We start from the raw sequence: 12,575 nt of genomic DNA on the forward strand, positions 1-12,575 counted from the left end.
GTCAGTTTGAGTGGTGCCATCCACTACTAGTTCGGCACAAACCTGGGCCTTCCCTTTTAGATTTCTGATGTAGTTAAAGAGTGCCTTGTAATTATCCTTGGCTAGGGATGCTAGTTTAGCTTCATAATTGGCTTTACAGGACTTTACAAACTATCTAATTTGCTTGTTCAAGCTGTGGAGGGTGCCCTTCCTCTGCTGAGTCAGTTCCCTCTTGTTCTTAGACATTAGTTTCTTCCTCTTGTTGTATAACCTATTTATGTTTAATGTTCACCAGGATGGCTTGATTTTTAAGAGGACCTTATTTTAATCAATTATATACATTTGTATAAGTGTTTATACAGGGCATTTGTGTACACCTCTGTATAACAGTCATTGTTGACAGTGATAGCAGGGGGTTTGAAACTATTTATACCACCACTTAGGAGGCTATAGTTTGCTTTGGAGAAATTTTTCAGCCTTTTTGCTCCTGAGGGGGTGTGGTGGGTATGATCATTATTTCGAACAAGATTGTTTTATGATCAGACTTTACCAGGGTGGACAACACACAGGGGGTAGTGCAGAAACCCCCTATGTTGGTGAGCACTAAGTCTAGGACATTGAAGCCCCTTGTGGGGGTACAGACTATCTGTTCCAGAGCTTTTTTATTAACAAAGTCCAGGAACCATAGGGCAAGCATTTTTGTGCTCATATATAACTTCCAATTGATGGAAGGATAGTTGAAATCAGCCATGACCAAGGTGTTTGGCTGTATAGTGAGTGACTCAAGTAGGTCCAGGTAGGCAGAGTGATTCTCATAGTTCATGGTGGGTGACCTCTAGCTAACAATGATATGAAAGGGGGATTTACCTACAGTTAGCTGGACTCAGAGTAGCTCTAGGGAGTCGTACTGTTTGACCAGTCTTGAAGTGTATTTGTCTTTAATGAAGATGGATACACCTCTGCCTTTGGTTCTTTCATGCTCGTTTTGAGGTCTGAACGTATGGAAGGCATTGTAGCCTTGCATGGCTGGGGTATTCTCTGCAGCCTTGAACCATGTCTCTTGTGACTGTACAGACATCGGCATCTTCCAAGGTAAGGAGTACTTCCAGTGAGTGCAGTTTCCAATTTAGACTCCTAGCATTAAGCAGCATAATGTTGAGTTTGTCTCTAGTGGGCTTTTTACATTGGGAATTTTGTTGTTATGACATTGCCTAAAAAAGACACTATGGGAGAGGCAAGTACCTTTGCCAGTAGCCAAAAGCAAAGAAGCAACAGATGAAGACCATCTGTGGCAAAGCAACATGGTCTGTCGACCATATCTTTCAAGGCTGACAGATACTGGATCCCCAGAAGCTAAACAATTGAAGTCAATCATTTTTTGTTTATATTGAGGCATCATCCTGGGTGAAGGTAGAAAGCTGCTTAGGGCTAAGGACATACCTGCCTGGGGCACATAATCTGAGAGCTCAGTTATGTCTTTCTTCATATAGTCCAGTGAGGTATGTCTCAAGTCATTCATCCCAACATGGACTATGACATAGTCATAACAGTACTTGTTGTTGAGAGACTTGAGTGTGTGCATGATCTGACAGATCCTGGCACTTGACAGGTAGCTGACCATGATTTTCTCCTTGTCCAGCCTGGTGAGGGGGCATCAGTGTATCTTACTATGGAGTCACCTATGACCAACACATTTGGTTTTGAAGTGTTTTGCCTTAAGGGCTTATTGGCGGAGACACTGTTGTGTGTATTAGTATGTGTAGTGGATTCTGTTGGGTCTGCAGTGTGTGCTGTAGGTTTGTGCTTGGGAGGTCTCTGATCTTTAAATAGGCTTCTAGCGGGTATCTCTGCATATGTGGGTTTTTGTTTTGTAAGCTTGTTATATGCAAGTGGTGAAGTATGTGTGCTGACAACCTGGTTTGATATCTGGTTTGGTGTGATGTGACAGAACTGATTCCAAATTCATAGTATAGATACATCTCTCACATGGTGTTTTTGTTTGTTTTAGGAGTAACTGGCTGTCAATACACATGAGGCAATTGCTACATTGCATCAGGATGCCCATGTCAATCAAGCTGACTGGAGAAATGGTGGGAAACTGTCCATCCATTATGGAAGGTATATACTGTAGTAATTAGTGTGGAGTGGGCTAGATGGACCAGGTTTTGCTATACGAATAATTAAAAGCAGCTATTCTTTGGAGGGCTAGGGGTAGAAAAACTGTGTCAATGCTTCACAATGCACACCTGATTTGCTCACAGGGCAACAGTGCAATCTCTAAGCTCTGGTAAACTGAGCACAATTCTGCACAAACATGGCACTTAAATGCAAGCGAAGTTAAACGGTTTTAAACAAAGTAACCAAAGGGAAAGCCCAAGACTGAGTCTTATTCTAGCAGTCCCCAACTGAGATGGGTCCTTGGCTGCACACTCCTGCCACAAGGATGCAGGGGGTCCTTCTTAATGTAAGATGGCTAGTTTTACTGCTCAAATGATACCAAGCAGTCTAGATTCAACAAGCCTGAATCTAGCCTATGTTATAAAATGCAGAAGTACTCAAAAGTCAAAGTGCAGAAAATTGCAGTCACAGCGGGAAAAAAAAACACTTTAAATAAAGCAGCAATTCAGTAGAATACTTCCACAAGAGTGTAGACCACAAACATTCCTAGTGTGAAATAACTGGTCTGGAACCCAAGTGCTTAAACCAAAACAAAGATACTTAGAATAACAGGCACAATAAGCATTCACCAGCAATTCCCAGCTTAGAAGGGTCTAGACTACACCCTCCTGCCACAAGAGTCTAGACCACAAGCTTTCTTAATGTAAAACAACTGCTTTGGAGCCCAAGCACTTAAACCAGAACTAAGACACTTTCAGAATAACAGACACAATAAGCATTCAGCCAGCAATCCCCAGCTTAGAAAATTAGGCTATCCTCTACTGCCACAAGAGTTTAGACCACAAATCTTCATAATGTAAAATAACTGGTTTGGAACCCAAGTGCTTAAACCAGAACAAAGACACTTAAAACAGGCACAATAAGCCATCAACTATCAAATCCCAACTCAGAAGGGCAGATGTTACCCTCTCCTCCCACAAACGTGTAGACCACAAACCTTCTTAATGTAAAATAAATGACCTGAAGCCCAGGTGCTTAAACCATAATTAAGACTCTTTTAAAATAACAGACACAATAAGCCTCCAACCAGCAATTCCCAATGTAAAAGAAAAACTTCAAAGACCAATGCACGTTAGGTTCAAGCAAGGCACCCTTTATTACTTGCAGCAAGGAGGCAAAGCATGTAGGTACAAGGTTTGTCTGATTTTCTGGAGTTCAGTATGTTATTCTTAAACAGTTCTCTTCATGTCACACAGAAAATGTTACTAAAGCTACTGCTGACATAGTCGGACACAGCTTTCTGTAGGTTACACAGAAAATGTTACCAGACTTATTGCTGACATGGTCAGATTATTGCTGTCTTGCAAAAACATTTGAGAAAAACAACCTGGCCTTGGGCTTATTTTAGCCCTTCTTAATTCTTCAATTCTTCAATTGTACAGTTCTAATACATGTGTTACATTTTGTCTAGATTCAAGGTATATTTCTAGTTTTAGTACAAGTAATGCTGACTATGGTTAAGCTTTCAAACATCTATTGTTCTCTTATCAAAGCTTCCAACAGCTGCACATTTTCACATGGCACAAGCAGAATTAAATGTTTCTTATTGAAGTTTCAAGTAGCTGTGCAGATTCAAACAACATGAACAGAATAAATGTATTAACCCTTTTAAGCCTTTAATGCACTAAGCCTGCATATTGCTGTTATGCATTTTTCTAACATTTCCCCCCTTTTAATACTTTATTCTACTTTCAAAACAAGCATAAACAGTGTTTCTTCCCTTAACCTCTTCCTACTCAGAATTTGCAGTTAGAGAGTCATTTAGTTTAAGCCCACGAAAGGATTTTTCAGTTTTTGAGCAATTCTTCGAGTTCAGCTTCCTGGTACAAAGTTTCTGAAACTGAAATGTCTACAAAATTTTTAACTAGTCCTTTTATGCAGGGGATGCAGCAGCACCCACACACCATCAGTAGGGCTATCCCTACACAGATGGCAATCAGAATGTTCATCAGGATGCTGCCCCAACCCCCAAACCATTTCTAAAAAAAGTCCGTCCATGGATTTGGTCCCAGTTTGGTCATGGCTGACACCTGCTGAATTACCTCAAGATGGTTGTCTATCTCATGTCTGTAGTCAGGAATGTACGAACAGCACTCCTCCTGGATTAAAGTGCACGTACCTCCTTTCGCTGCTAGGGTGAAGTCAAGAGCCATGTGATTTTGAAGTACCACTGTTCTCATGGCAGTCAGTTCATCGGTTACCAATTCTAGGGCAGAAAAGGTTGCATTACTCATTATTTTGAGAAGTTTAGACAATTTTCTCAGTTCCCAGATTGATTTTGTTGCTCCATATGCTGGTAGTATGCCTGCCCACGATATGACGCTATCACCCAGATCCATGTGCGACAGTCCATTGTTATTCCCAGGGCCTAAGTCATGATGGTATTTCCAAGGTGCATTGATTTGTCCCACTGGATTAACAGGCTTCTTGATTTCTCGGACATTCCAAATTTTCCCTTGAGGTAAAACTGACGCATGTCGTATGGCCGGAACCAGGTACCCCAAAAAACAACTACCGGACCAGTTTTCGGGTAGCCATTTATATGCTTTTTCTTCTGCATGCATAACAATCTTCAACTTTAGTAGTTACTCTTAACTCCTATTAACATACATACCCTTGTTTTTCTGTTAATTATGGACAGTTGAACAGTATCATGTTTCACTTCTCGATTGTCCTATGCATCAGTTCAAAATGAATCATAATTCTTATAAAAACACACGGTTCCCTTCTCTGAAATAGACAAGTGCAATGCTACTTTTTATCTTTGATGCATTTGATGATATGCCATGAATTAGGTTTTTTCATGCCTTATTAGCCTAGTGAAGTTAAGTTTAAGTCTTGCCCCCCATGCTGTCTGTAAGCTGAGCAGACCCAGCAATTTGAAACATTAAAGGTTTCAGCATTGCGATGTATTGGATTTTGCGTGGTTGCAAGTTGGTTGTTCTCTTTTTGTTTAATATTACTTGCGGAAAGAAAAAATAGAAGGATTAAAAGAGGATTATTGTACAACAGTTTGGGTGGGTTGGCAAGTATGGTCACTTGTTCTGCAATGTTGTTTCTTCTTTCTTCCTTTTTTCTTCTTTCAAGCACTTGATCTGACCCCCCCTTTGTAGCCAGACTTTTGTGCTTAAGGTCCCAATGGAGAGGTAAGGTCTTTGTCCAACTCAAAGTTTTTTACCAGCTTGCAGTGCATCAGGTGTATCCACGAAGCTCGCTCTGCTATCTTGACTGCAGTAGGTGTCGAAATAAGCACCTGGTAGGGACCTTCCCACCTTGGAGATGCCCAGTTCTTTTGCTTTATGATCTTAATCCATACCCAGTCTCCTGGCATCACCATCACTTCCGATGTTTCGGTTTGTTTTTGGTCTGAAACAGAATTAGACTGCAACAGATGTTTAGAACTCAACAACTTTTTCATATATTCAGCTAGTGTAAAATCAGCTTCCTGTTCTGATGACATGAGAAGTTTCCACTGGGGTGTATAATAAGCCCTTCCAAACAATTTTTCAAAAGGAGTCAGTCCTTTTGCTGTAGGGACAGTTCTCATGTTCAACAGTGCCAGGGGTAAACAGTATAACCAAGTTTTTCCTGTTTCAGCTATTAATTTTCTCAATTTGCTTTTCAGTATACCATTATGCCTTTCAACCAGCCCTGCAGATTGCGGATGATATGCACAATGATTTTTTAAAGAAATACCAAAATACTTACTCAACTGTTGTATGGTTTGATTTACAAAGTGTGTACCATTGTCACTATAAATTCTCTCTGGAATGCCAAACCTAGGAATAATTTCCTTGACAAGTACTTTTGCCACTGTAGCTGCATCTGGATTTTTGGTTGGAAAGGCTTCCACCCACCTGGAAAACATATCTATAATGACAAGGCAATACTTCTTATTCTCACATTTGTTCAATTCTATGAAATCCATACATATAGTGTGAAACGGATATGGTTGTGTGGGAAAATTCCCTTGCTTGGTCTTTATCCCCCCTTGTGCATGATGTTTGTTACAAATCTGACACATTAAACAAAATTTTTTAGAGTAGTTTGTAAATCCGTACGTTGTGAACACCTGGTTCACCAGCTGTATCATCCTCCCTGTTGAGACATGGCACTGTCCATGGCTCAACAATGCCGCATAGCGGAACATATTAGAAGGTAGTATTGGTTTCCCTTCTTTAGAGATGTACAGCCCCTTTTCGAGGACTGCTCATCGTTTCATCCATCGCTGTTTTTCAGCTTGCGTAGTGAGTGTCTGCATTGTTTTTAACATATTTAGATTCAAAGTTTCAGAGGGTTGTAATTCCTCATTTAAAAGAAATACCTCTGTAGCTGCTTATTTTGCAGCTGTATCGGCTCTTGCATTACCTTTTGAAATCCTATCTTGTTGCTTGGTGTGAGCTGCACATTTGCAAATGGCCACTTTCTGAGGTAATTGAATAGATTCTAAAAGATCTAAAATAAACTGTGCATGATTTATAAGTTTGCCAGTAGACGTTATCATTCCCCGGTTTTTCCACTGTTGTGCAAACACATGCACAGTGGAGAAAGCATACTGGCTATCCATAAAAATGTTTACACATTTACCCTTTGCTAAGGTACATGCCCGTGTTAGGGCAATTAGTTCTGCTGCTTGTGCAGATAAATTGTGCGGTAAGGATTTTGCTTCTATAACCTCAGTATCAGAGACTACTGCATATCCTACTAGGTTCTGTCCTGCAGGACCCCTCTTGCACGAGCCATCCATGTAGTATGTCACCTCAGCATCATCCAAGGGAACATCTGTGAGGTCTTTTCTAGGTAATGTCTTTTGCTCGATTACCTGCAGGCAGCGGTGTGGTGTGCCGTCTGCAGGAATTGGGAGCAGAGTAGAAGGGTTCAAAGTTGTGCATCATTCAATTATCATATGAAGTTGGCTCAACAATATAGTCATGCAGGAAAGATGCCTAGCAGGGGAAAGATATGCCACCTTTTCTTGTAGTAAAATGATCGCGACTGCATGGGGTACTCTCAAAGTGAGAGGGTGGAACAAGACTACTGAGGCTGAAGCCTGTACTGCCATCGCTGCTGCGACTACTGCTTGGACACAGTGGGGTAGTGACTGTGCCACTGGGTCCAGCTGTGATGAACAGTAAGCAATGGGACGTTGCTTATCCCCATGTTGTTGTGTTAGTACTGATGTCATATAACCCTGCTTGCAATCTACAGTCTGGAAAAAACGTTTATGGTAGTTTGGTAATCCCAGGACTAGAGAGGACACTATCAATTGCTTCAATTTACAAAAGGCAGATTCTGCCTCTGATGTCCATTGTAACAAATCCTGCACTGCCATAGGTGTCTTATATATAAGGTCAGTTAAGGGTGCAGATTCCAAGGCGTAGTTTGGAAACCAGCTTCGACAAAAATTAGTCGTTCCCAAGAAGGACATCATTTCCTTCTTGGTAGTGGGTTTTGGTGCTTGCAAAATTGCCAGTTTTCTGTCCTCATCTAATGTTCTACCTTCCTTCGATATTACATATCCTAAGTATTTAACCTATTTTTTTCCAGAGCTGCAGTTTGTCTTTGTTTACCTTATGTCTCTCAGTGGCTAAGAATCGTAGAAGTGCTATGGTATCTTCCCTACAATCCTGTAGGGTGGGGGCCGCCAACAAAATGTCATCAACATAAAGTAAAACCTGACTACCTTTTGGTGGGTTGAATCCTGCCAAGTTGCTTGCCATTTCTTGTGAGAATATCGTTGGACTTTCATAATATCCCTGTGGTAGGCGCATATACGTGTATCTTTTTCCCTGAAATGTAAATGCAAACCAATTCTGGCTATCAGGGTGTATCGGTATTGAAAAGAATGTGTTGCTAATGTCTACTACAGAAAAATACTTTTGTTGAGGTTTTAAGTCGTTTAACAGGGTGTGTGGATCTGGCACTATGGGTGCCCTTGGTATTACTGCTTCATTTACTGCTTGTAAATCCTGGACCATACGCCATTCTCCATTGGCTTTTTTAACTGGAAATAAGGGTGTGTTACATGGCAAATTGGGAGATTCTACTAGTACCCCTCCTTTAAGTAATGCTGCTATAATAGGCTTTATCCCTGCCTCTTTTCTTAAGGGATACTGTCTCTTTTGTGGTCTAAATTCTGACTTTGGTGTGATACTAACTGGTCCTGTTGTACGAATGAGTCCTACGTCTGATTTTCCTGTCGACCAGAGAGTCTCTGGTATATCTCGCAAGGCGTTTTCTTCCTCCTTCAGTAGGAGTATCCATCAGCTGTCTTTGCGAGAATGTAAGTGCACAACTGGGTTAGCTTGAGTTACCCAATTCAATTCCTGCACTTGTATCCCCTGTCCTGACAGCTCCAGTGCTGTTTGTTTTTTCCCATCTCGTGACTTTCTCCCCTAGGTCTGCCCATTTTATATTTTTATTTTTGGTCAAGCTAACATGTGGTAGTCGATTAGATTTATAAAGTGTAAAAAATTCCCGGGGCAGTGAACAGCTGGCTACACTATTTCCTTCTGTATCCCAGTACAGATTTCGTAGTACCAATCTATTTATACGATTTTTAAATAATTTTTTCTCATATTCCTTATCAGGCCCTGGTGTGTTACAATAATACAGGGTACAATGCAGCAGGTGTTGCTTATCAATGTCAAAGGAGGGAAACTTACTGATGGCTACGTTCATCAGCTCCTTGGTCACAGTCCCTGGACCAGTTGTAATCAAGTCCTGGCTGTACCAATAAAACATTTCACCCCCCAATAGCACCACAAAGGTGTCAGCTTGTCGTTGTGCTTCCATACCCTTCATAGTTGGGACTACTGCTATACCAAATAGCTGCATGAGATCTCTGCCCAAGAGATTCACTGGGCATTTTGCAGAAACTACAATCTTGCTTTTCTGTGTCAATCCTGAAACTGGATCAGTTATTGCAATGTTACAGGAGAGGGGCTCCCGATACAGCTGTCCATTGGCTGCTTTGACCAGTATATAATCAGGTGACTCCGAGTTTTCTGGTAATTTGGAGGGGTGTATCAGGGTCCGTGATGCCCCTGAATCACACAAAAATTTGACCTCCCTCCCTTCCACCAAGAGTCTAACTTCTGGTTTTATGCCTGCTAAATAGAGCTCCAAGCTCAATAGAGCTAAGTCTAATATTTCGTCTTCTCTTTCACCGTCATCAATTCCTTGCACTTCCTCTACTTCCCTTTTCACATTCTCTATTTCCCGTTTCACATTCTCATTTGTTCTTTCTCTATTGGCCCCATCTAGCGATTCCTGACTATCATATAGTCAGTCCTCATCTTCCTTGTCTTCCGTTGTTGCCTTATTATTTTTCCTGCAATCCCTTGCCAAATGTCCCTTTTTATCACATTTAAAACATTCTCCCCTTTTCTTACGCCCTTCAAAGTCCTCTGATCGTTGATCAGACTGCTTGTTCCCATGTGCATTTTTCTTGCCCTTTTTCCCAGACTGTACTGCATAAACTTCTGCTCCTTCTTTTACAGAAAATACTTGAGCTGTCTTTTTCTTTTTGCTATTAAAATGCCTTTCAGCATGCCTAGCATATTCAAGTAATGATTGTAACCTGCTCGTATGATGGTCTACCATATGTTTCGTAATGAAACTGCTTATAGGCGTATTACTGCCTTTTAAAAATGCATTCTTTAACTGCTGTTCATATGGGGAATCTTGTGTTTGATCTCTGTGAACCTGCATCCCACAGTGGTTATTAAAACATTCTAGCAATCTGGCATAGTATCAGTCAACTGTTTCACCTTCTTGTTGGATGCATTGATTAATGCAAGTCCAGTCTGCCCTAGGTTTCCATTTTTCAGAGATGCGATCTGTAAGACCTTTTACTCTGGTGTCTAACTCTGTGCTGCTATGTGGGAGGGGTCTCTGTGCAGCGTCACAAGGATTCCAGTTGCCACAAATCATGTACCAATCTGGCCCTACAATTTGTTGAACCACTTTTTCTACTTCTTCTCCGTTTAAGTTATAACTTAACCTCATTCCTTGTAAATCTTCTGAGAATTTTCTGAAATTAATCTTTGGATGGGGAATTCCCTCAGTGGCTTTCCAGATATCTTCCAGAGTCCAAGGTCTATATACTAGAATGGTTGGGTCCTGATTGTCCTGACCTGCCTGAGGATTGGGTACCTCTATAAGCGGGCATATTTCTTCCTCTTCTCCTGTAGATTGTGTATTCTTAACTATTTGCCATAACTTAATACCTTCCTCTGAATTATTTGCCTTTGTTCAGGACCTGGTCTCAGTGGGATCTCTGATTTTAGTTAGTTTCAATTTTATAATGTTTCTGTCTCCAGTGACCACAGGATATAGTGGGGGTGGATTAACCTGTTCACTCACTTCATATTCTGGTAAGGGAGGAGGGGCCGGAGGTGCTGGTGCTATTACTAAGTTATTATCCTCCCTATCTAAAAACATTGTTTTTGAATCTTTGTTCTTTTGGTCTCTACTGTTTACTTCCTCCAGCCATCTGTGTGCCTGAGGAATTCCTAACCGTCGTTGCTTTTTCACCTGCCCCTTAGAATCATTTTTGAGTTGTTTGATAAGTTTGATAAGTGAGGATTTTTCTAATTTTCCGGAGAATTCATACTTGTTAACCCATTTCAAAAAATATCTAATATTATCAGCATGCTGCAACTGCATATATTTTGCGTCTTCCATTAACGGCGGGTTTTGGGGTGTTTTTGTGCAATTATTACCCATTTTCTTTTACCTTTCAATTGTTACGTAACTTCACCTTGAATTTCTAGTTTTAACGTGTACGGATTTTGTTATAGTCTCTTCAGAATGACTGCCTAAAGTCTACTACTCTGTTTCACCTGATCTATGACAAGACAATACCTTTTTTATCCCTGATTGTAAGAAAAATACAATCTGACAAAAAACAATACATATCCAGTCCCTGATCCCGAAACAGAAAAAAGAAGATTCACCTTACCTGAGCCCATGTGATTGATCACCAATTTGCAGAAAACCCGTTCTTCAGTCACAGATCAGAAACAACCTGGCCTTGGGCTTATTTTAGCCATCCTTGGTTCTTCAATTCTTCAGTTGTACAGTTCTAATACATGTGTTACATTTTGCCTAGATTCAAGGTACATTTCTAGCTTTAGTGCAAGTAATGCTGACTACTGTTAAGCTTTCAAACATCTATTGTTCTCTTATCAAAGCTTCCAACAGCTGCACATTTTCACATGGCACAAGCAGAATTAAATGTCTCTTACTGAAGTTTCAAGTAGCTGTGCACAGGGACGTCGGGAGGCATACTGATTTCAGTACAACTTATTTAGAAGGGGGGTAGCGTTTACATTTTCTTTTTCGCACTTTACTAGTGCACGATGACGTCAGCTCATCAGGGCAGCCAGTCGGAATGGAGCTCACTGCGCACGTCAGTTCAAATGCGTTTTCAAGTGGGTGGAGCGTTATGTTGGATGTACACGAGCGGGAGGATTTGTTGGTCTCACTTCATTTATTATGTTGGTCGAGGCAGGAGGAGCGTTATGGTGGATGTACACAAGTGGGCTCAGCGGGAGGATTTGTTGGTCTCACTTCGAGAACCGAGGGTTGATGAGTAATAAGGAGTGTGTGTGTGTGTGTATATGTGTGTGTGTGTGTGTGTGTGTGTGTGTGTGTGTGTGTGTGTGTGTGTGTGTGTGTGTGTGTGTGTGTGTGTGTGTGTGTCTGTATATATATTTATAGACCTGGGTCCCATGCATTTTCTTGATGGTAAGAAGCACGAAACTTAGACGACTTGCATTACATCGTCAGAAGGCAAGTTATCGGGATTTAGTCTTTAGGTAGCTTGCAGTAATCCTCAGCAATTTACAAATAAATAAATACAAAAATATGAAGGCAATGTGATAAAAAGGGTTTAGTGCCAAACTTTAAGGTCTGAACAACTAAAAGTGAAAGACTGGCTGGTGTTATTGATAGATAATCCTTAACAACTTGCCCCCCCCCCCAAAAAAAAAAAAAAAAAAAACAGACAAGACAGGGCAAAAACAGGAAGCAAAGTCAGGGTACAGGGACATTATGCAAAATTATGGCTAGTCGAGATTGGTGTCCTTCTTCAAAAAATGGTCACATTGAGATCAGTGCTTTACCCTGCTAAACAAATATATTTCTATGCCATATGACATGTGCAGCATTTAGATGTTTTGAGCAAGGAAGTTTGGTTGCACATAAAAGGAATGTGAAAATACTATTTTAAAGTTAAGACTAGGATGTTCTGTACTCCACGTATTCCCTCTTCCACACACGTGCACAACCACATTCATCATAAACCGCGGTTTCAGACTGATGTATTACAATTGCATGCAGTTGAGCTGCTCTGCTACAGAAATGCTGAAATTACAATGGTGGATTTTTTTTTTTTTTAAATAATTGTTTGA

The sequence above is a fragment of the Protopterus annectens genome, chromosome 10.part0, assembly GCF_019279795.1.
Source record: "Protopterus annectens isolate FY-2018-M chromosome 10.part0, PAN1.0, whole genome shotgun sequence".
Lineage (NCBI taxonomy): Eukaryota > Metazoa > Chordata > Ceratodontiformes > Protopteridae > Protopterus > Protopterus annectens.